Source organism: Xiphophorus hellerii, chromosome 13 (assembly GCF_003331165.1).
Source record: "Xiphophorus hellerii strain 12219 chromosome 13, Xiphophorus_hellerii-4.1, whole genome shotgun sequence".
In the NCBI taxonomy this organism is placed as follows: domain Eukaryota; kingdom Metazoa; phylum Chordata; class Actinopteri; order Cyprinodontiformes; family Poeciliidae; genus Xiphophorus; species Xiphophorus hellerii.
Genome location: NC_045684.1, coordinates 6467790 through 6492356, shown reverse-complemented (window position 1 = coordinate 6492356; position 24567 = coordinate 6467790). Strand labels below are relative to the sequence as shown.

At 38.4% G+C, this 24567-nt stretch overlaps 1 protein-coding gene across 2 annotated transcripts in view; it reads left to right on the top strand.

The window, feature by feature from the left end:
- Positions 1 to 283: 283 nt before the first annotated feature.
- LOC116731536 (semaphorin-6D-like) overlaps positions 284 to 24567 on the top strand; it is a 162805-nt gene continuing 138521 nt past the window's right edge. Inside the window, exon 1 of one of the 2 annotated variants that reach the window (XM_032581348.1) lies at positions 284 to 543. The gene's annotated coding sequence lies outside the window, so the exon portion shown is untranslated. The remainder of the gene's footprint in view (positions 544 to 24567) is intronic. The other variant, XM_032581347.1, reaches the window with a different exon arrangement.

The window sequence follows — 24567 nt, the reverse complement described above, 5'->3', positions numbered from 1 at the left end:
TTGGTTTACTTGATTATCGTATTTGTTTATGATTATTTGGCGTCACATCATTCAAGACATCCAGCCTAGATTCAGACATTTAGAAACTAAGTAGAAAAAATTTATTTCAATTTAATTAATGTATCAGTTATTTGAAGAAGTTACGACTCTTATTGTGGATAATCGGTCAGAAATTCATAGCGACTTTAAATTGAAGGAGAGGCACAACCAGTCCAGCTCTCTGATTGGCTCCAGCCAATCTATTATGATAATGAGGAGGGCGTGGTCCGGGGGCCAGGAGACGCCGGGCTGCTGAGGAACGCCTCATTGTGTCGTTTGACCCGGAGTTGGCGCACCTCATCCCCGGCTCTGTCTCCGCGTGAGCTCGCTCTCTTGGTGGATTTATTTGCACGAACCTCTCGGTGCTGGCTGGGAAAGGATCCCCTTACCGGCTCGGTCCCGGTTTGATTTTGGAAATAAGCGGAGCGGCTGTGGATTAATGTGAATGTTCCGGCTGAACGGACTGAGCCTCAACGGAGTCTTTGGAGATTTGCAGAGAGAAAGGTGTGTTTCTACTTGCTTTTATGGAGCTTTTGCTGTATAAACATTAAACAGCGTATTTTTCCCACTGTGTGTGTGCGTGTGTGTGTGTGTGTGTGTGTGTGCGCGCGAGCGCGCGCTTTCACGCCTGAGTGCAGTTTCATAGAGTGTGTATCTGTGCGATAAACAGATTAAATAGTTGTTTTCTTGTGACCTTTGTTCAGGCTCGTGGTTTTCTCACGAAGCGCGTGCGCGTTTCACACCTCTGACTGACAGCTGCCGGTCAGCTGGACGTGGGTCCGCGCAGCTGCGCTGATAAAACTACCTGAAACACACGTGCATCTGCAGTAGCGACGCACCTGCAGTCACGGTTCAACTTCGGTCTCATCCCGTCTGTTGACACGCTGAGGCTGGTGGGTCCGGGTTCGTGTGTTTGGGAGGTCAATCCCGTGAAAATGGTGCGTTAAGGCGCCCCTGACGGCGGGATCGGCGCGGACGTTTTGGGTGGATGTCTTTGTCTTCCTCTAAGACGCAAGGTGACTTCTCAGTGATGGGTCTCACTGATATGGTTTTTGTCTGTGTGTGGGGTTGGACTGCTTCCGTCCTGGTCCTCTCAGCTCAGCAGAGATGCTATTTGAGTCCAGAAATCCTCTTGTTCTGGTTCCAGGTACCTGGCGGCGCACAGCTGCGAGCGGCGTTTATGCTCATCAATGATTCATCCACAGGGGGATTTTAGTCTCCCGAAAGGACCAATCACTGAGCCGATCAATATTTCTTATAGCCCATATAATCAAACAATTTCGATCGGATAGGATTTCGGGACTATCATGCGTATCTTTGTCTTTTCTGAGATAGAAACCCTGACCTCGTGTCACGCTTAATATTGTTTTATTTCATATTCTATAGACGCAATTGTAAATCATCCAATTCTGTTTTGCTATCTTTAAACAGTTTGCTTTACTGGGAATGTTCCTGCGGGTTCCAGTGTTGCCACACTATCTTCACTCTCACACGTTGGCAGGTTGATGGCCTGAGGGTGGAGAATTTTGATCATTTTGCTAATGAGGTGGATGACTTCTGCACCTCCTGGCTCAGCAGTCAAAAAGATGGAATCTGTTTAGCAAGGACCCAGGAGCTCACATGAGGAAGCTTGTTTTGTTTTTGTTAGAACACTGAGAGCTAAAGAGCTCCCCACAAGTGAAACAAAGGAACAAAATATCATATCATCAAAATAAGTGGTTGATTTTTGCCATATTATTTTCTCAGTTCTCATATGTGTCTTTAGTTGTAAAGATTTTGGCAAAGACAATAAAAAATAGGACATAATCTTTACATTTAGGAAGCTGCTAACCAGTATTTCAGTAGCAGATTGAGGAATTAAGATTCATTTTTCCAGCGTTGGTGATTTTAAGTGCTAATATGGCACACTGCATGCTTTATTATCTATCAGCTTCCTTTGTGATATATTTAGTTTCTCCCACTGAGCTCTTTCATTGGTTGGATAGGATCGCTCCAAGCCAGAGGTCCCTGACCCCGGTCATCAGGGGCCGCTGCATGTCCTGCATGGTTCAGGTGTTTCCCTGCTGCTACACACCTGGCTTATATGAATTGGTGAATAACAGGTTTCTGCAACAATTTGAATGGGTTGTTCTGGAGCGGGAACACATCTAAAACATGCAGGGCAGTGATGAGTACCTTGTACCACTGCGAGTCTAAGGGAATAAGATCTGAATGCAGTTATTAGGCACTAGTAATATTAATCTTAAACGGTACATCCTTAGTCTCTGTTCTTATTTTGAATTGTTATTTCGACATAGAGATGCATGTAAAAGTTAAAAGACAAACAAGAGACAACACAACCACCACACTAAATCTGCAAAACTTTATTTTGGAAAAATCTTAATAAGCTAGGAGTCACTGCTGAGACACTGCTTGGCATTTTAAGGGTAAAATTTCAGAGTAAACATCCTAAATTGTCCTTAATTGGCATCCTTGGGCCTCTCATTAGCCAAACTGCGTGCAGATTGATGAGTATTAGCAGCTCATTTTTTACCTTTGGTAAAAGAGCAGCTGCTCTGAAGGTCATCCTCCTTTTCATTTATGCTTTTTTTTTTTTCCCACTCTCGTTCAGAAATAAAACTTTCAGCCCACCCGTCGCTTCAGGAAGAACGCCGTTCCACCAATTAGCCGTCCCTTATGAGCGGGATATTGAAATGGTAATGTCAGCGTTGATGTTTTTTAGCATCAGAGTTGTAGCGGGGCTGCGGAGGACTACGTCAGCATGCAGGGTTACCGCTGCATGTCGGGCACAGACTGTAATCTGTCAGTGAATGCAAACAAGTTAATATATGTGGGAGGAGATGGGGTCTAATGGAGGTTAAATACACATTTACCGCTATTTTACAAGGAAAATGACTGCCGGCGGTATCTGATTTAAAAGCTGGACATAAATGTTTATGAGCTGATCATATCTGAGTGAGCTGAATAATGCGAGGTTGAAACAAGAGACACAGGAGTAGATGGTTAGAAAACGATCTGCTCCTGTGTTCTTGGTCATTTTTACATGGATTCATTTTGGGTTGCAGTTTGAAAGGGCAATCTTTGCAAGTGTTACTTGCTTAACTTTTTTTATGATTAGTAAAAGTAGATGCAGCTCCTTTCACTCTTTAGCCTGCCAAATGTGAATTTTTAAACCAAAGTGGTGTGTTTTTAATCACATGGACTCTTTTAAAACATTATTAAATTGTTACATTTTACCACTTGTTATGCAATTCTCTTGGGAAAGACAAATGCTGTGACAAAAGCAAAACTGGATTTATGGCCAATAACCACTAATGCCTCCCAGGGACAAGCCTGTAAGCTATGATAACAAATGGATGGCACTACATCGGGTCCTGCAGCCATGACCACAATATCTGATGGGCTCATTTCAGAGATAACTTGGCTTCTTTCTTTTTCTCTGAACACAGACTTATTCACCACACAGCAGTGATGGGATTGGAGCTGCTAGTCGTCTTAAAGATCAGCAACAATAAAGCTAATCATGTTTGTTTTTTTGGCCTATTTGTTGTGATGTTGGCTAATAAGCCTCTGTGTTATATGGCGTGGATGTTAACATCTCTAGAGGAGGAAACGTGATTCCATTAGCATTTCAGTTTTTAGAAAGTAATGTGCATCCAATTACTGATGATAAACACTAATCTTTGCAATCTTCCAAAAATGTTGTTGAGGATTGTTACTTGTATCCTTCCTCATTTCATAATAGTTTTCTTCAGTCTCAGTTTTTTGTTAAGCTTTGACTGATTTTAATTTTTTCTTATGAACTGTGCTATTAAAAGATTTAGAGTGGGGATGTTATGCAAAATTGACTATCTTGAGCTCTATATCATTTTATAGTGTGGTTCCCTGATCAAGTACATGCCCAGATTATTTCTCTGATTTATTCGTGCATGTTTGAGAAAACCTGGAACCTCCTGTGGCAGCCATTCGGTGGTGCCTTAACGCTTGCTCATACCATTTCTCTGAATCTCCTCATTGGAGTTTCAGTCCCCAACCCAGCATCCATTTCACAGAGCCTCCCCCATGCCTCCTTCACACTGCTCCACCAGACTAGTGGCAGCAGCAATTTACAAACACCTGGTGAACTTAGAAAGGTTGTAAACAACCAATATCAAGGTATCAGATACGGGTATAATGCAAATTGTCGTTTCTTTTAAGTTGTTTTTGGTATACGCATTTTCATAACTGGAGGTAACACATTCACTTGATGTGCCTGGAAATCACAATATATCTCACCATTAAATTCAGCAGTTTAAAGCCTATACAGATGGCTAAATAGAATAAAACAGCCACTTAGAAGGAATATTCTTAAGTTTCTGCCTGTGTGCAGTAAATCTTTAGTAACTATGTTGTCTAATTTACATTATTGTTAGGTTATTGCCTCTCATTCTTACCATTCTGATGTTTTATTGATCAGAACCAGAGTAGATCATTACAGTAACTACAGCTAGTTCTTCTATGTTGGACTAAACACCACTTCAATAATTTGGACCTGTTGAAAATTGGGTGTTAATTGTTCCAATATTTTTATTTTTTATTTTTTCCCAGCGTTTGTTTTAGCATTGGAAGCGTTTTTATAGCCAGAACACATGAAAAACAACCGAAGCACTCCATAATTTATGACTATAGATTTTGGAGTCTCATTTCCTCTTCTTAATGAATTTGGTTGCTCAGATGAAAAGCAAGTTCATTTCTGGATTTTATTTATTTTTAGCCTTATATCTAGTCTAACAAGGCAGTTTTGGTTGAAGTTTTGTTTTAGGAAAATGTCAGATTGAAGTACTTAGTGGTGAGAGACAAAATACTTTCTACTAAAATTTGAGATTTAGATGTTTTGCTATGGGGTTTCTCTTCATTGTTCTTGATCATTTTTGTTTTTCTAGGCTGTCCTCGCTTTGAGGTCAAAGAACAGACGTTTCTTTGTTAAACACATAATATAAACCTGGATTGACACCAAAAACACTTTTTCCAGTCCCCTTCTGTTTCTCCCTCCCCCCTTTTTTTATCTCCCTTGCAGTCTAGCCTCTTTGCTTTATTGTTCAGTGTGAAGGTGCTACAATCTGAAATGTCTCTTTGTTGTGTTTGAACCCCATTCTAAACGATCACCTGCCTCATCACAAGCTATCAGCAGGGCAGCCCGATCAGCCGGCTGCATGGCTCACCGCTGCCCATTCATTGTGTGGGTTAACCTTGGGGTGCGTTTGGACACAATAACCTGTGAGTCCCCGGTGGGCGGGCGGCGAGGAGGAGGAAGCGGAGAAAATAATGTTATTCCAGTGCAGGAAGATTAGCCGCGTCGCTTTGAAAGCCTCCAAACTGCCGCATGTCATCAGCTATTATGTTCTCTGCGCAAATCTGTGCCGCGGGACTCGCCTTTTGTTCTAATCCTGTGTTTGTGTGTGTGTGTTTGTGTGTGTTTTGATGTAGCAGAGGCCGACTACAGGATACATAATCAGGCACAAATAATAACCTATTGTCAAGGGTGCATCTCTTTCCGAATGTTAATTTCCTTGGCTTTTATCGTCTCTGATGAAGAAACTTTGACACATGAGTAAAAGAATCAGAGTTGAACAGAAATCTGGGGTTCATCCATCCATCTATCATGCATGCTTTAGATTTTGTTTTGAATTCATCCTAACGCCGGCTTAGATTGTGCACAATTAAAACAAGGATAAAGAAGGTTGTCATCCTAAGAAATTATTTAAAATGACTGTAGTAGCTGCTGCAACATGTTGCATTATTTAAAGATTAACATTACTGTTGTCTTTAATGTTGTAGGGATTTATAGGGTTCTGACAGAGTGTGTCTTTGATTATTTTTGTTTATTTACTGCTGTGCGTTGTCTTAAAGGCAAATGAAACGTTTGCCTTTAGCAAAAGCTTGATTTTGAACTTTTACAAATGTTTTTATCCCAAAAATCGGTGTAGGAACTTTGTCTTTGGTCAGTTGGATGGGCTGTAAATGTCCATCCAAGAAAAATGTTTGGATAGAAATTGCCTTAAATGTAATCAAAATTGTTGTTGCAATTTTCAGCAGTCATATTGGCATGTTTTCCTCATGTGCAACCTTAGACAACAGTACAATAGGCAGTTTGTTGTGACAATTCAAGGTTGCTTAAAGACTTTGTTCTGGGTTAAATTCTTCTGGAAGGGAAAATGGCAACTGTCTGCCAAAGCAGGAGGATTGTAGAAAGCTCTGTAAGGCACATCCTGTTTTATTTTCTTGCACAGATGCATCAATCCAATTTTCCTCCCTCTCCTTTATCTTCATAAACGAGCTTTCATGTACCAAGAGTTTATTACTGTCAACAGATTGCTTCTGACAACATTTAGCTTTGCCATGAAAATGAATGTTTGAGTTGTGTAAAATAGTCTGAGGCAGAGTCCGACATGGTGATCTAAAGGCTCTGTTTGGTTTTGCTTTAAGGACAATGTTGAGAAAATAACATTCAAAAGTGATTTAGCTTTAAAAAGATTACAATTTGTTTTATTTTCCCCACATCACCCATCTAGTCAGACAAGTTCCAGATATTTGCTCATTTTGTAATTTTCTTCAGTTGTTTATCAGAAGCTGCTTTCAAAAGAGGGAAATGTGTAAAATGATTAGTAGCCTTCATTGGCATAATGTGCCGTCGTGATGGCAGCGAGGTTTGAAGTGTTGCACTTGACTGTGTCGTCAAAGCCAAGACTGCTGAAGAGGCACCAGCCTCAAAAGCTAAGCAGTAAGTTATGTACTAAGCCTTAACCGAGTGCGTCTACTTGCTTTGGAAAATGCAGCTGCAAAAGATGTGCCTTGTACCAACCAGGCTGAAACAGTCGACCAGTGTGCTTGAAATCCGTTTTTGAAATGACTTGAATGTGATTTTTCCACAGAGTAGGAATCAGATTTTTTGAATCTGTAATTTGGAAGTTCAGGACTGAATCTTGAGATTATTATTATTTTCTTGATTACATTTATTTGTTAAATAGGAATGTAAAAGGTTTGATTAATATCTGCAGACAGATTTTAAACCGTCGTGTTTGTAGTTTTACACCTTTACCGAGATAACAACAAGGTGTCAGTCTGACTGCAGGACACTGGGCCTGAATGTGACGCATTCTGTGGATTGCTCCATAACACTGCCCACCTCGGCTGGTGAGCTGATCCGGATGAGTAACAGGTGCATTAAAGACGGCCTCAAAGGTGGATTGTTGATCCATAAAGCCGCAGGAGGCAGACAGGCATCGTGGCCTCGGATGGTTCAGAGAATGAGGCGTGAAGGCCAAATCGCTGCTGTAATCGGCCTGAAAATACGACTCCAGTCCCGAGGCCCGGGCTTTACTGTCAGGACTCTTCACCATAATATAGGATTGTAATCGCATGTGATGCCGCCGCTGACGGATAAAGTGCTCCTATTACAAAGGCCCCTGGTGCTGCTGTCTTTGTCTCTTGGATGGTAAACTGCGTTGGTCGCTCTGAATTTGTATTTGGATATTTTTCCCTTGCAGGAAAAGAAACTACAAACTTTTTGTGCATCTAAAACGGCACTGGACAGTAAAGAGAGAAGGGAGATAAGTTCTCTGATATTCTGTGTATATAGAACAAGAGTTAAACCCATCCATCCATTTTCTGTACATCCCTAGTGGGGTCGGGAGGTGCTGGTGCCTATCTCCAGCTACCGTTCTGGACGAGAGGCGGGGTCACCCTGAACGGGTCGCCAGTCTGTCGCAGGGCAACACAGAGACAGACAGGACAAACACCCATGCACACTCACACTCACACCTAGGGAGAATTTAGAGAGACCAATTAACCTGACAGTCATGTTTTTGGACTGTGGGAGGAAGCCGGAGTACCCGGAGAGAACATGCACAGGGAAAACCTGCAAACTCCATGCAGAAAGACTCCGGGCCGGGAATCGAACCCAGGACCTTCTTGCTGCAAGGCAACAGTGCTACCAACTGCACCACTGTGCAGCCCAAGAGTTAAACCATTGTATCAAAAGATAACCGTTTTCTCCCACCTCATACAGTTTAAAAAATGTGATAACATGTGAATCTCTATAAAAAAAAACAACATTATTCTGATCAGCAGAAGAATTTTGGTCATCTTAACTGTCATTAAATTTGACTTAACTTTTTATGCTTTAGATCGAACAACAAAGGTTGCGCATATCTGGTTTTGTATAAACTACATTTCTGCTTTGAGTTATTTTCCGTTCACTTTATAAACCAGCTTTTTTAAAAATAACAAATGTGCACTTTACTGAGTGATATTGACAAACTGATTAAAGTCTTTTCAGAGATTTGTGCAGCCTAAATGGTTTGCCAGGTTTCTCTTTAATAGCTGTTTTTACATGGAGATAATGGATAAAATAGTGAATAAAATGTGATTTTCCTTTTAAACAATTTTAAACAATTTAGATTTCTTTGTAAAATTGCCATGTCACCCTTGGATGTTACCTGGAACAAATGTTCCTGTTATCTAAATAAGATTTAATATTTTCATCAGTTGTTGCTCATCATAAGCAGCTAGTGTATTTCCAAAATTGGGAGAAAATGTGTGAAATTACCAAGACAGGAACAAATCCCTTCATATTAGAACCTTTCAGTGGCTTTGTGGACCATCACTGTTTCTGTAAGGTTGGAAGTGTGTAAGCTGTTGTTCCATCTTGGTTAGTTTAAGGCAGGTGTGTCAAACTCATCTTTGTTTTGGGCCAAATCAAGATCATGAATGCTCTTAAAGGGCCGGTTGTGCCGAATGTATTGATTTAAAACCTGTTCACAAACTGGTAAAGTATCAATAAATTCTTAACATTAAATATTATTGAACATCTTTTCAGTTCCTCTATTATTTCGTGATACTGTTTGATTTTTTTTTTTTTTACATTTTCACATTAAAAATTAGTGTTTGTGGTACTAATTTTGCACTTATTTATGACTGTAAATGCGAGTTTTTATTGCTCGATGTACAGATCATTGACTATAATCTGACGTCAATTAAGGCTGAGGCAGCTGTTTAGTACAAGTAAGAAAGTTTTTGACAATTTTTGAGAATAATCTGCAATAATCTCCCAAATATGCATTAGTGCAAAAAATGTGGGGATTTGTTGAGTTTTGCATGAATTTCCACAATAATTCTGAAGAAACTGGAGGGACTGTTTGATATAATTTACCAGTAAAGAGATAAAAACTGCATTAATTTGATAAAAAAAAAATATTTAAGCACACTTAGTGTTTAGTCTAGACTCTAGAGGGCCACATAAAAAGCTACGGCGGGCTGCATTTGGCCCACGGACCTTGAGTTTAACCTGAATCTTGGAATCCAATGCATCTCTTGCATGCATTAAATTAATTGTCCTTGTAATGAACTTTTAATTAGCACTTCTTACCATTTAAGATTCAATGTGTTAATTGCATGCAGAATACATTACAACCTCTGCTTATGAATGCTGCAGTGATTAAATATATAAAATACATTAGCAGCTTCTAATTGTAGACAGTCTATTGTGTGAGCACAACACTTGGCAATGTGACAGTCTGTGTGAGACCTGGAATACAGGAAAGCTGAATGTAAAAACGTTCCTGTTTTCCAGGTTGATGGCACAGTTTTGGGAAAATGACCCTGATAAGCTGCTGATCCATTCTGACCAAATGCATCCCAGATTTCAGAAACATTCAAGTACTTCCTGGAATGATTAAGTTAGTGAAGTGGGATTTATGAACATAATGCCTGCTGCAGAGGCTGTGTTAAACCACACAGAGTGCATTATGGATTGCTTTGCCTAGATTGAAGACTGCTCATTTGAAGAGGTTTTGAAGCCTCATCAATGACCTACAGTTGTCGCTCCAAACGTTTTCTCATTATAGGGCTTATTGATGATGCTCAAAAGAAATTACTCCTACTGTCTGGGTCCCAAAACACCTTAACTTAGAAAAAATGGAAAAGCCATTTTAAGCTTCTTCGTCTGATTCATCAAATTTTATGAATTTATTGTTTTTGGAGTAGTGTGATGACTGTGAAAATGGCAGCGCATTTTTTGCTCTGATTAAATGGAAACTGGTTTGTACAGTCTTTTTTTTGTTCTTTGAAAACACTGAATCTATACAGTACAACAGGTCTGATGTAAGTGAAGCCTTTCAGTGAAGCGTTGGGTCTTGAGGGTAAAGTCGAGGAAGAGTAGCAGATGGAAGATGGTAGGCTGCAACTGTATGTTGCATAACTCTTTGTTAATGAGCAGTTTCTTCATTTGCTCTTTTAAATATGAGTTAATGTTTAAATAGGGTTTGCTCTATGGCTTGTTTAGCCTCCAATGAATAGTTATTCTATATGTTTAAACCTGGAATAATAATTTGTGGATTTCTGTTGATTTCAGAAACATGGTTTTATTCTCGTTTTAGTGACTTTAGGACCTCCTCAGTCCTCATGTGACTCTGTGTGTCCCTCACACAGTTTGTTAATCAGCTAACAGCTCATTAGTGTGTGTTGAGACTCTGGAGACTTGTGACCTTCTCTCCAATTAAAGTTTCCAAGTTAATGTCTCTTTCTTTGTTTCCAATCCCGTCCTCTTTTTGTGTCCTCCTTAGTTGTTTATCTCTAAATTGATTTCTTGCAGTCTAAAAGTATGTAGGCTTTAGTCGCTACTTTTTGCTTTCTCTTTGCAGGAAAACCTTTTGGTGTCTTGAGATTTGACCCTTTTTCTGAGCTTTGCTCCTCAATAATCAGACTCATTGCAGTTATTTGGTTAACTCTTAGTCAGTCGGATGTGTTTTTCTCCCTTTGGCTATAGATTACTTTAAATAAAAAAAGCATGGTTGACGGTCCTCTGTTTCTTCAGATACCAAGATTCCAGTGTGAGAATGAATTGAATTTAGTACTTTGCCCACCGAAAGTCGGCAGCTGGGGGTATTTTTTATTTTTTTTTAGTAGGGCTGGACAATGAATCAATAACGATATATATGGCGATAGATATATGATCAATATCAAATGATAATGCATCTGATATAATCAATCATTTCCCTGAACTCTGATGCAGAACCGCACAGCATTCTGGGGGATGGAGGCAGAGGCTCTCAACCTCTCATGACCAGCTAACCTAGGTTGGTGGCATCAACTCACTCACTTACTCTTTGGTTACCTAGCAACAACTTGTTGAGTATGTTGTGCAGAAGTTTAAGGTTTTGCCACTGTGTGTCAACTGCTTCAAAAGAACAAAATCAACGGCGCAGAGTGAAAACTTTGGATAAAACAGGAAAGTTTCATCACTAGTTTGGCCGTATTTCAGATGCAACAAAAATGAATCAATAATTGCTGACATCGATCAATGTGGAACACCTATGTTGTGATATGTTATCCAGCCATAATTTCAGTAATGCTGTGTGGACTAGAGTAGTGTTGGTCAGTCACGGTCGTTCTGCATGTTTCAGATGTCTCCCTGCTTCTGCACACCTGAGTTGTGTGGTTTCACTCTGGGTGTGACAGAATGAATAATAATTTCATTTAAATCAGTTGGACGACGTCAAGGAAACATGTAAATAATGCAGGTCGGTGGACACTGAGCATCAGGGTTGAGGATGACTGGACTAGATTTTTCTCTTCCTCTAATTTATAATAGTATCATGCATTCAAGGAATTGTCCAATCTGAATTGATTTTTTTTTCTTTTAAGTTGTACCAGTTGGTCCCATTCTGAGTAGCAGAGAGCTGGTGCTTATCTCCACTGATGCATGAAAGGAGAGCCACTGGGGAACATGAGACCATCAGTCTTGCACACACTCCCTCTTCTGGAATATTTAGATTATCCAGTGAAGTAACATACAGGCTTTTGGATTTTGGCCTGAAACTAAAGAATCCTGGAAAAAAACCCACAGAAATACTCGGGAGGGTCATGCAAACAAAGGCCATAATTTGAACATGGAAACTTCTTGCTCTGAGGCAACAGTGCTAACGACCGAATCACAGTAAAGCCCTGGTAGAGTGGAGATGGTGGCTTTAGAACACAAACATGCAGCAAGGTTTTGGGCTTTAAAATGGAAAAAATCCAGATAAATTTATTTGTCCAATTGTTTTAAGTGAAGTCATTATTTGTAAGTTTACTGTTTAAAGTATTTAACTCTTGTTGGAGAACATAGTGGGATTGAAGGACTCTCTCTTTTTTGCATTCATTCCTTCTTTTAACTCTGATTAAAAGTAAAGATGCACAAAAACTGGTGTTTGAATTTCCCCTGATCAGTGATCTGCTAGTCAGAAACTAAGGGTTCATTTACACCAGCCATGTTTACTCCACTGTAATTAAACTCTAGTCAGTTTACAGTTTGTTTTGGGAGGTGTGAATGTGAAATTCAGCTATGATATGGACTAAAAAACTGTAGTTGGTTTGGCTAAAGTGAACTCTGTGGTTTGAATGCATGAAGTGAATGCCAAGCAGACAGGAGGCCGCTCCAAAAGCAGGAAGAGACATTAAATCACTTACTTGTGTTGTTTTCTTCTGTGGTTGTTGGTGCAGCGCCACCACAGGAGAGGAGGGGAACAGGTTTTTCAGAGTTTGGATTGTTTGAAAGTGAACCGCACCAGCTGAAAATATAACAAATGTTGCAATTTTGGTCCCCAGTCGTACAGAGTTTACCAGACCTTCAGGTATGAAAACACCTTAAAAGTTCAATTCTTTCCTAATCAGTAACTTCACCACCTGTGATAATCCACTGTTCTTGCTACCAGGTCATGCTAACAGCTGCTCTTACCTGTGTGAAAGTTTTTACTGCAAAAGGAAAACTTGGTTTGTTATTTTCAAATTGGGCAATTAAAAAAATAAGGTTGGAAAAAGCGCAGAGATGTAGGAAGCTTCTAAAAAGGAAAATTTATTTTCCTAGGGTGGCATATAGGCTGTTTCTTCAGGCTGCTAACTTTTAAACTGGGAGTTGGATGGAAGTGGATAATGGGAAGCTAATTGGAAATTCAGTTAAAGTAAGCATCTGCAGGGAAGGTAAGCACTGAATGATGCTAGTAATATTATATACTACTTGCTAAGAGTTTAAAATATCAGCTGTAAGATTTGTCTTTGTGCTGAATTAACTACGAAGCCTCGTAATGGCCTCATTTCTCTAGCAAAAGTGTTGATGTTAACTCTTTTCTCAATATAAATAGTTGCAGTGGTCATAGAAAGACCTAAAACTTCTGTATAGATGTATAATTTACAGACAAGTTTTGTTGTTTTTAAATGCTGTCTGTGGTTTGATTTCTGTTGCATTAATTGCGTTAATTCCTTATATTGAATTGGTACGGAAACCTCTTCATCATAAATACTTCATTGAAGAGAGAAACGGCTCTTCAGCTTTGGCTGCTTTGGAGAAAATTCTTTTAATTTAAACATTTTGCTGTTAGGACAGTTAAATTATTTTTAAGATATTTTGCTTATGTTCACAAGAAATCAGCAAAAAATCTGCAGCGTTTTCTCAAAAATCTGAGAGTAGAAATCAATAATTAGTGCATCATGTACAAAGAAAAATAACCCATTTAAACCACTATAGAGTCTCTTCATGAAAAAAGGATCCATTAGTCACAGGAGAGGGTCACACCAGGTTAAAATGGCAGACTTTATAAGATGATTTCCTTTTCCTTCTTTTCTTGACATTACCAAAACAGCTAAACTATACATTTTTGTTAAAGTAACAACTTTGTCCTTTTATCTCACTAAACTTGAACTTGACTTGTGTTCAATATTCCAGTTTCATTTTAACACCTGGGATCATTTGATTGACACAGCGACAAGTGAAAATGAACAGAAACTGTGATACAGTTCATGGTCTGCTTTCGCTCTCTAAATTTTGTGATTCCACACAAGTAAAAGACGACTCATAATTTCAGAGTAAATGCAGTTTTTCTTCTCTGCCCTTTTCTTTCTCTCATTCTTTCTTCTAAGCCTCATTAGCTCAGAGGAGCTGCTCTGATGGTGTCAGGAGCCACTGTGCGTTGCATCACTCTCAGCTCGCGCGTCACTGTCCTGATATACACATTTTTTACAGTGTGGAATGGTGTTGCATTACCTAGTAAATCAAAATAAGGGAATCAGTGGTTGTGTGAGCATGCATGGATTCAGTTTCCTCTGGCTTCTCCCAGGCTCTGCAGGGTCATGTATCAAACGTACCTGGTTGGGTTGAACAGTGTTTGCTTGATCCTCTCTCTGTCCTGTCTGTGATCATCTTCTTGCTTTGGCCTTTTTGGTTTCAACACTTTCTTGATAAAATGCTTCATATTGGTGATGCAATATAAGAAAACTGGCTGCAAACAAACCTGGAGGGGAGTTTCCTGTTGGTTAGAATTTTTGAACATAAAATTTAAGGCTTATTTTCAGAAAAAGAGAGGAGAGACTAATAATGAAAATACTGAAAAGAGCTGCTCAAACTAGTCTAGACCTAACTTCATTAGCTGCTCCCTAATTAATGTGTGAAAACTTCGTTATCAGGCAGCTGCTGGAAATGGAAATTGCCGCCTTCTGCAGATATATCTATTTTAGATACAGTGTGCTTTCAAGCCGGATAGGCTAATATTAATATCTGCTGTTTTCAATACAAAGTAAGCCTAACATGATAAACCTCAACAACATACTGTAGAATGTCTAGATATATTACTACAAATATTCTGTTCAACATTATTCAAAATACATTAAAAATTATCTAACATGTGACACTTTATTAGGGTCCCCCTCATTAAAAAGCTGCATTTTCTAATTTATGCTACCCTTTATGATGACTTGCAGGGATATTTAACAGATGGGAAAGCTTCAATAAGAGTTTAATGAATAAATACAATTATTTTGTACAACTTTCAAAGCTGTTCAGCATTGAGAAATTGAAAGACAAGGCAATGAGAATGCATAAAGTTGCACATTGATTTTAAGTTCATCAAAGTCTCCAGGTTGAATTTGATCAGAGTGAAACTTTTTATGGTAGTTTATCCAATAATGGAAAATATGTCAGAAGAACTGCAGGGGACTTGATTTAAATATGAGCCTATTCTGCATGTAATTCACCTCGTAAGAGCCCACTTGTGTTAAAAAAATAAAATAAATCAAAAATAATTAAATCCTGGCAGACTTCCTCTCAGACGTTGTAATTTGTTCTCCAGCTCTGATGTCCAACACTTTTATTTCTTCAAACAAATCTCAGCAGAATATCTCATGTTAATGAGCCATGTTGTTTTTTTCAGACTACAGTTCTTAATCAGTCTGTTTTACTTGTAAGGCTTTAACTAATATATATCTAAAAATGTCGTTCTGTTAGTTGGCTCAGACACAGAGCAGTATAATAAGTCTGCTACAGCTAATTATCCATAAAACACATTTTTCTACCTCAGATTTTATGCTCTCAAATTCCTGGTGTCCTTCCTTTACTTCCACTGCTGCTGTTTGTTGATGCTGTTTCAAATGGAGAAATTAGTTCTTTAATTTTGTGTTGGCTCGTTTTAGATGGTGTGAAGAATATTATAGATGGATGATGGGTTGAAAGTTCAAGTCAAAATCCTCTTTTATATACTTTATCAGTATTAAATGAAAACTTGGTGTGCTCACCTGAGTACACTAAATGGAGTAGAAAAAGTTGGTTTTATATCTTTGTTCTAATTTTTAGTTGCCTCTGCTGTTGCTGTTCCTGTGCACTGCTGGTCAGCTGACTGGAATAAGGCTATTACACTTATTTCATAAAACAAAAGGACATTCATGGTGAGGGATCTTACAGAGTAACACACATCACCTTTAAAACATAACTGTTTTAAGATCACGCATTGTTGAAAATTTTTGTTGAAATTTTTTAACGATCCTGAAACTGTAAAGTTGTACTTAAGAATGACCTTTCATCATCCCACACTAGCTTTGGCTTATTTCACTCAACATTTCTTCTGCAGCTGCTGCCATGGTGATGAAAATGATACTTTTTAGCATGATCAACGAAGCACCCCATGAAATTACATTTAAAATCATATCAAATCTTGAAGCTTTGTGCTCGCCTCTCCTTTAGTGCGAGGTAACCCCAGTCTTTTCAAAACATATCTCTGATGTGCAGCACTTTATTGCTTTGCCTGCTGTTGTTGTTGTTTTCCCCCTGTCGTCTGTTCTGCAAACCTCCAAACTATTTAAGGCAGATTGCTTTGCCAGATGCACTTTTATTTTTTATTTCCATTCTTACTGTTTTGCTACAGCCTGATGAAATTGTCTTTTAAAAACACTAGTGGTGTTTTTTTTATTTTTTTTCCTGGAAAAAGACAGAATGTTGATATAGAAAAAAGTAGCAAAGAGAATTGGCCAGTCTCTGAAAAGTTGTCCTTGTGACGGTTACACGGACAGCTTCAGGTTTTTTCTCATAGGTTCTGCATCTTGTGTTTTGTTGCATGTCTCTGTATCTGTTAGCTAACTCTTTTTAGTTTTGGTTGACCTGTCTGGGAATGTCATTATAAATGCATCGCTTTTTACAGCAGTGGCTTTTAGGGTGCATTCAGATGCAGTATGTATGAGAGAGAGAGAGAGAGGAGCTGTTTGCCAAATGTTTCTAATTGCAGAGTTTACACAGCAGATTTATTTACACACACCATATGATGAAGCATAGTTAGTACTCTTGTGTATTCCTGACCAATTAATGCAACAGTTGATGCTGCTTATCTATTGAGATTCGTTTCTAACTCTCATCAAATACGAATTGAAAGGTGTTTGCCATACACTATGTACATGTTTAGAAACTGTTGGAATTACAGCTATGAATTCATGCTTGAAATGAGATGCATAAATATTGTACTGCGATTTTTACCTTAAGTTGGATTTGAATCTCCTGCCATTGTAATTTTAATCAATCCTAATTGAAAACAGTGAAGTGGAAATGAATAAAACAGAATATAATAATCAAGATGGAAAGAAATGTGGCTTTTCCCCCTCAGATTAAACTTCTGTTTGTACGTAATCTGTGTTAAGTGTTAACACGCCCCCTATCTTTCAGAGTTGGTACTTTCAACATTCTCATGTTAACCCTCTGATGCCTGACTGACTGACTATACAGTCTTCTGAGTGGGTCTTTTTTTAACCGGCTTACAATCAATGTGTTTTTATGCTACTTTTGTCATTTTGATTCAAAAGAATGTTTTGTATAATACTTTTTACTGTGTTTTATTTCACACAAGAATCATTTCATATTTGAAATATTTAAACTTTTCACTTTTTAAAAATGTTTTTAGAACAATTTGTAGAACATTTGTGACACTTTGTAGAACTTTTTTAAAACAAAATGACAACAGCAGCAATTTTACAACAGCGATGATGAAATGTCAATAATAGACGATGTCGACATCCAGACATCCTACGGGAACAACTAATTTCAGCCGCTAGTATCCGTGATCTCGTTCTTTCGGCCATGACCCAAAGCCTTGACCATAGATGTGGGTAGGAATTTAGATCAACCGGTAAATCAAGAGCTTTGCTTTTGTCTCGGCTCTCTTCACCACAACAGACCGGTACAGCGTTCGCTTCACTGCAGATGCTGCTCTAATCCGTCTGTCGATCTCCCGCTCCATTTTTCCCTCATTGGTGAACAAGATCCCAAGATACTTGAACTCCTCCAATTGGGGCAGGACATCCTCCCCGACCCGGAGAAGGAACTCTACCTTTTTCCAGCTCATTTATTTATGCATTTGTTTAAATAGCTATGAATTTTTGTTTTATTTATTTATAAAAGAAAGAACCTTGAACACATTGATCAACAGGTTTAGCATGTCATTCTACACAAACTCTCTCTCTTGGTTTTCTTAGCCAGGGTGTCAGACACACACACAGAGACACACCCACAATAAGGTATAGGCGGTAATGTTAGCTAGTTGGTTAGATAACTAGTGCTGGCTAACTTTGAAGAAGGCTAATATGTTGATTCGTGACAATAACTCTGTCACAGTACTCATGATTGACAGACACATACAATGGTAAAAAATTAAAATAATTGTAAAAATTCTTGCTGTGTAAAATATTATTATTCAGGGGTGACTCTCAGGACTCGGTGTGTGTGGTTCATAAAAAATGTTTTCCTGAGAGTCACAGCTGGTAAGAAACAAAGATTCCCATTAAATTCCACAGGAAATGAATCATTTTTCATTTTTCATTCATTTTTGACCCAATCACGGAAGAATGGGGTAGTAATATAAAACATGCTATTTCTTCAAATGTATAAAAGGTACATAAACAATTTTAATTGCATGATATCAGTAACATATTTTTTGAGGAATACCTTAAATATGAAGTGATGAAAACGTTTCATTACAAAGATATTGCAAAAAGATGACCGGGTCAAAAAGGACCCACTTACACATCAGAGGGTTAAACACACACACTCCTAAACTTGCACACGCACAGGTGACCCCTGTGTCTCTGTGAAGCCTCTCTTCCATCTTTATTGATCAGCAACACAACACATTGCTCGCCCGGCAGGTGTTTTGTGGTTGTGTGTGTGTGTGGGTGGATTTGCATGCGTGTGTGTGTTGCAGTCTACCGACAGCTGGTTCACAGCAGACGCAAACTTCCTGCTGCCTGTAGAGGGAGAATCAATAGAAAAGAAGATGTTTCCTGACATTTAGTCTGTTTTCTGCAGACAGAAAAGCATTATGACTCCAATTTAATTATTTAGGTAGGTGCAGATCTGAGCAGAAGCTGCAGGAGACAAATATTAAGTCAGGTTGTGGACAAAATAAAATTTTTAAGTGGCCTACTCAAAGTTCAGATGTGAATTTAAAAGAAAATCTGGAAGGAGGAGCTAAAGCTTAGGGATATGAAAGGAGGCTCATTGGGAAAGATTAATCGCTACCTTTGATATATATTGCCCTAATGAGCTAAGCTGGAATAATTGTTTAAAAACACAAAAGGCAGTCTAGGGGATCATTTTGAGTGTTTCAGAAGACCAAAATTTTTTTTTAGATCATCATTATTTCATTACACCTGAAAAGCCTCAATCCTACTTATCATAGGATAGTGAGGGGAAAATCATCTGAAACTGTTGTAAGACAATCTCTTTTTCATTTTCATCTAACTTTCATTCAACTTAGATGCTGTCATTACACCTTTTGTGATGAAACTGCAATAGCTGCTGCAGAAAAGTTTATTTTTCTTTTTGTTGTCTGGCTATCTCTCAGAGAAAGTTTGAGCTCAGAGATTCAGAGACAAGGAAATGACTCAGGGAATGAGGTGTGCTGACAATAACTCTCCTGCTTCTGCTTACTAACCAACGCATTTGTTACATCACCTGCTCTCCAGAGAGATACTACCAAGGTCGAACTCAATATGATTTCACTCTGTAATAAATATCCTGTCACTCATTTCCAACACCAATTTTCCTTTCAAGTCTCCATATAGAAATTTTAAATGACAATGTAATAAAGCCTTCAAAATCTGGGCTTTGGAAAAAATGTTTTCTTGTGAAATTAATATTGGGAGCATCAAATGTGTAGCAGAGTAAGGACATTATTTTAGGCCCATCAGAACTACCAACACTCCACAATAGGGCAGGTTTGAAAAAGAGCCATTGGGTGTTGCACCGTCGGCCACCAGCCAGGCGCGATCGCTGTGGGTTGTTTGGTAAATTAAATGAATGTACTTCTTTGATACGTGTCTGACTGCCAATGCAAGCTGCCCTTTTAGATCTTCGCTACTCCTGTCGCTAACATTTGTCTTAAGTTTTTTGATCATGTTTGGTCAGATGTGTGAACACTCAGACTTATTAATGTCTTTTTTTTTTTTAACGATTTGCCTTAGTGTCTACATTTGCTTATTTGACCATCTGAATGCACTTTGTCCTGCAACTCACTGTGATATCGAGTCATTTTTGTTTCAACTTTGTTGTTTTTGTTTTTTTTTAGTAATTTCTGCAGCCAACTTTTGACCAGCTGCTGCAATCATTACATTATAAAACAACTTATTGTAAAATTAAAGATTCCCCCTGTATGTGGAAAGCCATGTCCCTTCATTTTGTAGTGAGGTGTGTAAATGAATGCAAATGTGCAACAAGCCATCAAATGTTTTACTGCAGTACTGTGTAAGGGTTTTGATTCTTGATTATTTCCTCTATATTTAACGTCTATTAAAATGCAAACATGATTTTTGTAGTCAAAATAACTCAACAAAAATGTGTCTTGGATTAATTTTAGCTGAGTTGACGTCTGAATAATGGTGTAGCTGAAGCCAATGACTGGATCCATGATGTTACAGAAACACCAGCAGACCTCTTGTTTTCATTAAGGTGCCACAGTTTTTTGTGTTTAAAGTGTGTAAAAGTCATCTGTTCAGTTAAGGTAGGTTTAAATGCCAAGTGAATGATTATTATTAAACTTGTTTACTTGCATCTTAGGTGAACCTCATCTGCAACCCATGCTTATAATGGGCATGAACGAAATCTGACCGTTTCTTCTTCTCTTACTGTGCTGGAAGCTTTCCCGCTTAATAAAGCCCAATTTCAACTCGTATTTAAGCTACTTATTGGTAGAACTCTGAGGAAATAATTTAATCATTCGTATAAGTTGAAGCAGGAAAGCTCTCAGCCCTGAATGTCTCGAGAACCAGATTTCAAAAGCTCTGTCTTAAAAAACAACAACATCCAATTGGATGTTTTTTAAAGACAGAGCTATTGAATCATCCTGGCAGTAGTTCTCTCAGGGCTTAGTTTACTAATGCAATCATGCTTCTATACGTTTGTGTATATGAGTTTCTGTTAACTTTTTTAACTCAAAAGAAACATACCCAGGTTTTATGAGTCGTTTAAGACGATTTATGTAAATGTCAGGGTTTTACACAGGAGCAAGGAGCATCACAGGAGGCAAAAATTGCATTAGCTTGACTCATCTAGCCACAGATATTAAAAACAGAAGGCGGAAGTAAACCTAATTTACAGCCTACATGAGGAAAAGTAATTTCTGAGTGGAAATGTTCTTCAGTTTTTTAGTTTCTTGCCTGGGTTTTGGTTAGACATCATGCAATAAGGTGAACTAATGAGTCAGTCTTACCGAAGCCAGAATGAAGCCCAAGTCTTAGTCAGCATCTAGCTCAGCCTCCAGCGATTTGACGGATTTTGAGTTTTGTTTTAAAGCTCTTTGTAAATTAGTCTGTCTTGAATTTTGTCAATAAACACAAGATTAAACGTGAATTTGTGCTGCTGTATGAAAACTGTGACCATCCTTTAATATGCATTGAGGTTCTTAGAAGAGCAAACCGAGCCTGAGTCATTTGTCTCATCACAGTGATCTGTTTTACATCAAATGAAGACAAATTGCTCTTCTGGCTGCAAGTTTTTGTTGATATTCAGTGAAGCGGTGAAGTAAAGCTGCTCTTGGAAATGATTTTGCTCCTCGTCTCTGGAACACACCGGGAGTCGACTCCTGTGAACAAACTATTTGAGAATCCTTTAATTCGAACAGTCAGATCTCATAAAGGCTTTTGGAGTTCAGTCAAACTGAATTTTGAAGCTGATCTTTAGACTCCACTGATTATCAGGAAGCCTATTATGGTAAGAGGTGCAGAGTTAAACTCCCAGTCTGACAGCAGCATAATGGATGAGGCTTTTGGCCTGTGAAGGTCTCATCAGCGCTGCTGTCGTTTGTTTGCAGCACTGGGGGAGACGGAGCGATGGATGCAGGAGCCGAAGCCTCGACGATTAAGGAGAGTTGTTCACTCCGCAGGGTGTCGTTTAATTTTCCTCCTCATTCATCCTCCCTCCTGCTTTGCCTTGGGATATATTCTCTCCTCTTATAAAGCCCAAAGTTGAACTCTTAAAAAAAGAGAGGAAAAAAAGGCATTTAGTTTCATCTTCTGACTTTACAACAGTGCTCGATTTTCAACAAATAAAACAAATTGCAGTTTGTGAGTTGACTGAGATTTATAGACAAACATTTTGATTTCTTCATCAAAACTTGGCTTCATTATTAACCTTTGAATAGATATTGGAAACACAGTTAAAGGGAAACTCATTAACTGTTATTTATCTAGATGCTCAGATGTAACAATCACCCAGGTATTTTGTCTTGGCGTTAAGTGCTGTGATCAAAAATGGGGACTATTAGGAGCTCTCTCTCTATTTGAGGTTTGCGGTGTTTATTAGAGAGAACTTGATTTTCTGTCTTGGTTTCTAAATACTGAAAATGAGATTAAAACTTGCATTGATTAAGTAAGTAAGGATTCAGTTGGTTGCTGACCATTTGGCCATTTCACAGATTTGTGTCTTTGTGCTATTTGACATTTTGTAGCTAGCATTTGGGATGCAAAACTGTTTTGCTTTGAGTTGGCTAAAGCAAATTGATTAGGATAAAGTTTGACAGATATATTTGATTTGTTAATGATTAGCTATACATGAAGTGGTTTTAGGTAAACCAGCATACAAGGAAGAAGATGGACATTAGTGTCATAACAGTAGAGTTAAAAGTGCTTTTTGTGATTTTTACAAATGGATAAAACTCATCTAAATCTGTTTTTAAATTGTTAAATGAATCTTGACTGCATGTTATACCATATAGACCTGCTGTTTTAATATCTGACACTGAAAAGCTAGAAGTGTCTTTTCTTGTGTACAGTCACATTCATTGTCATTTTATTTTTGCATCAATGTTTAAATACTCAAATGCCATCATCAGGACTTTTTCATGCCTAAACGTATTGAGACTCCAGCATGATTCTTTATGGATTGCAGAAAATGTTTTTCTTCTGACACCAATATTAGCTTTACTTACAAAAAGGTTTTACAAAATAACCCTGTTGTTGATTTATGGTAAAAGCAGAGATTATTGGATTATTATAAGATTATCATAAGTGTATGGTAGTAATACAGGTAATTTTGACTTTTCTATAAACACTCAAGGTGTGTGACCTCATTAGAAGGATTATAATCTGCTTTATTCCAATTTTCCCTTTTTATATTCTCATAACTAGTTATTGCCTCAGTGCATTAACTAAAAATGTAAATTCAAAATGTGCATTAAAATATTGTGTGTTGCAAGTTCCCAATCTTTATATTGTCACTGAATTTTCCTTTGACTTTTCTTGAAAGTTGCAGAAGTGTTAAACATTTAAAATTTAAAGTAAGCATTGTTGAAAGCCTATTGTTCAAAGACAGAGGTGGAAATACGACCAGACATGATTTGTTTACCAGGTTTTACAAAAACATTTTTCAACTGTTCAGCTTGAAGATATTTTCACAAGATGCAAAACTAGCAGAATAATCAGAATATTCTCATGCAGAACGAAAGCTAAAATTGGCAAACTTTGAGCAACATTTCTGTCGAGCAGAAAACTGTTGGCTCACTAGCCAAGGAGATGGTATGACTAATTATCCAGCTAATATTTAGCAGTTAAACTCGAGTTACTCAATGAATCAGAGAATGAAGCAACTGTATAGTTATTGAGTATGTAAAAACTTACTTTGGCAGGTTTTTATTTAGGTGTTTGTTTTGAAATCCAAACAAATGTAACGCATAACATATCTGTAATGATCAATATTTCATATTCTTTGCAACAGTTGAAATAGTTGCTTTACAACAAAGCAGAGTTTTACTTTTTGTGTAAATGGAATGAAACGTTGGATTTTTACTGATAGCCAACTATAAGACTGACACGATTAGCCCTCATAATCAGCCAGAAGTTATGGTTTTTCTGTTCTGTTTCACTGATTTTTAAAAAAATTACTTCTGATTCACTGAGCACAGTCAATGTTTACAGGAATATAGACGCTCACATGATCTCCGATAATCAAGTGAAACACTTCCTGTTTCTGTGTGTTATCTGACAGACTAGAGGAAAAAAGAGGATTTTTTGGGGGGGTTTTCTTCCTGTGGTCACACTGTCTGTCTTTCTCTGTTTTCATGTTCTGCCTGTCTGCGCTCGCACACAGACATCTATCCTCACTTTCTTCCTTCCCGTTCTTGTTGTCCTGTTTTTGTTCTCGTTCTGCTTCCCTGCCTTGAGGTCCCCCGCTCCCCTTCTCTCTCCCTCCCTTCATTCTTCACCCCGCTCCCGCCGTGAGTCACCCAGGTCTCCGGTAAAATTGCGGCTCTCAGATGAAGATGGATGGAATTTCTTCGGTGCGCGCGGCTTCGACACACGTCCTGCAGCTTTCTGTGATTTCATTTGTCTGACCTTTAGGCGTGGAGCTAGAGATCCATCAGGCCGCATGCTGGGGCTTTAAAGAATGAAGCGGCGATGGCGTTCATCCTCCACTGCAAATGAGAATCTGTTCTGACACTTTGGTGCTGAATCCTTAATGGAAATTGTTTTTTTTCCAGGGAGTGGAAAGATTTGATTAACTGACCTTTTGATTTATACGGCTGCATTTTTCTCATTTCCCTCCTATTTGTTCCTACAAGGTCACAGCAAAGTTTGGCATCCATAAACTTTTCCCCCTGAATTTCCTGAAGGAATCAGCTTTTCACATTAAAGGCAGAATAGTTTCCTTTGTGGGGATTGTTTTTGCTTTGTCAGCAGCTGCTCCTTCCTTCAGATCAAAAAGCCCGACCACAG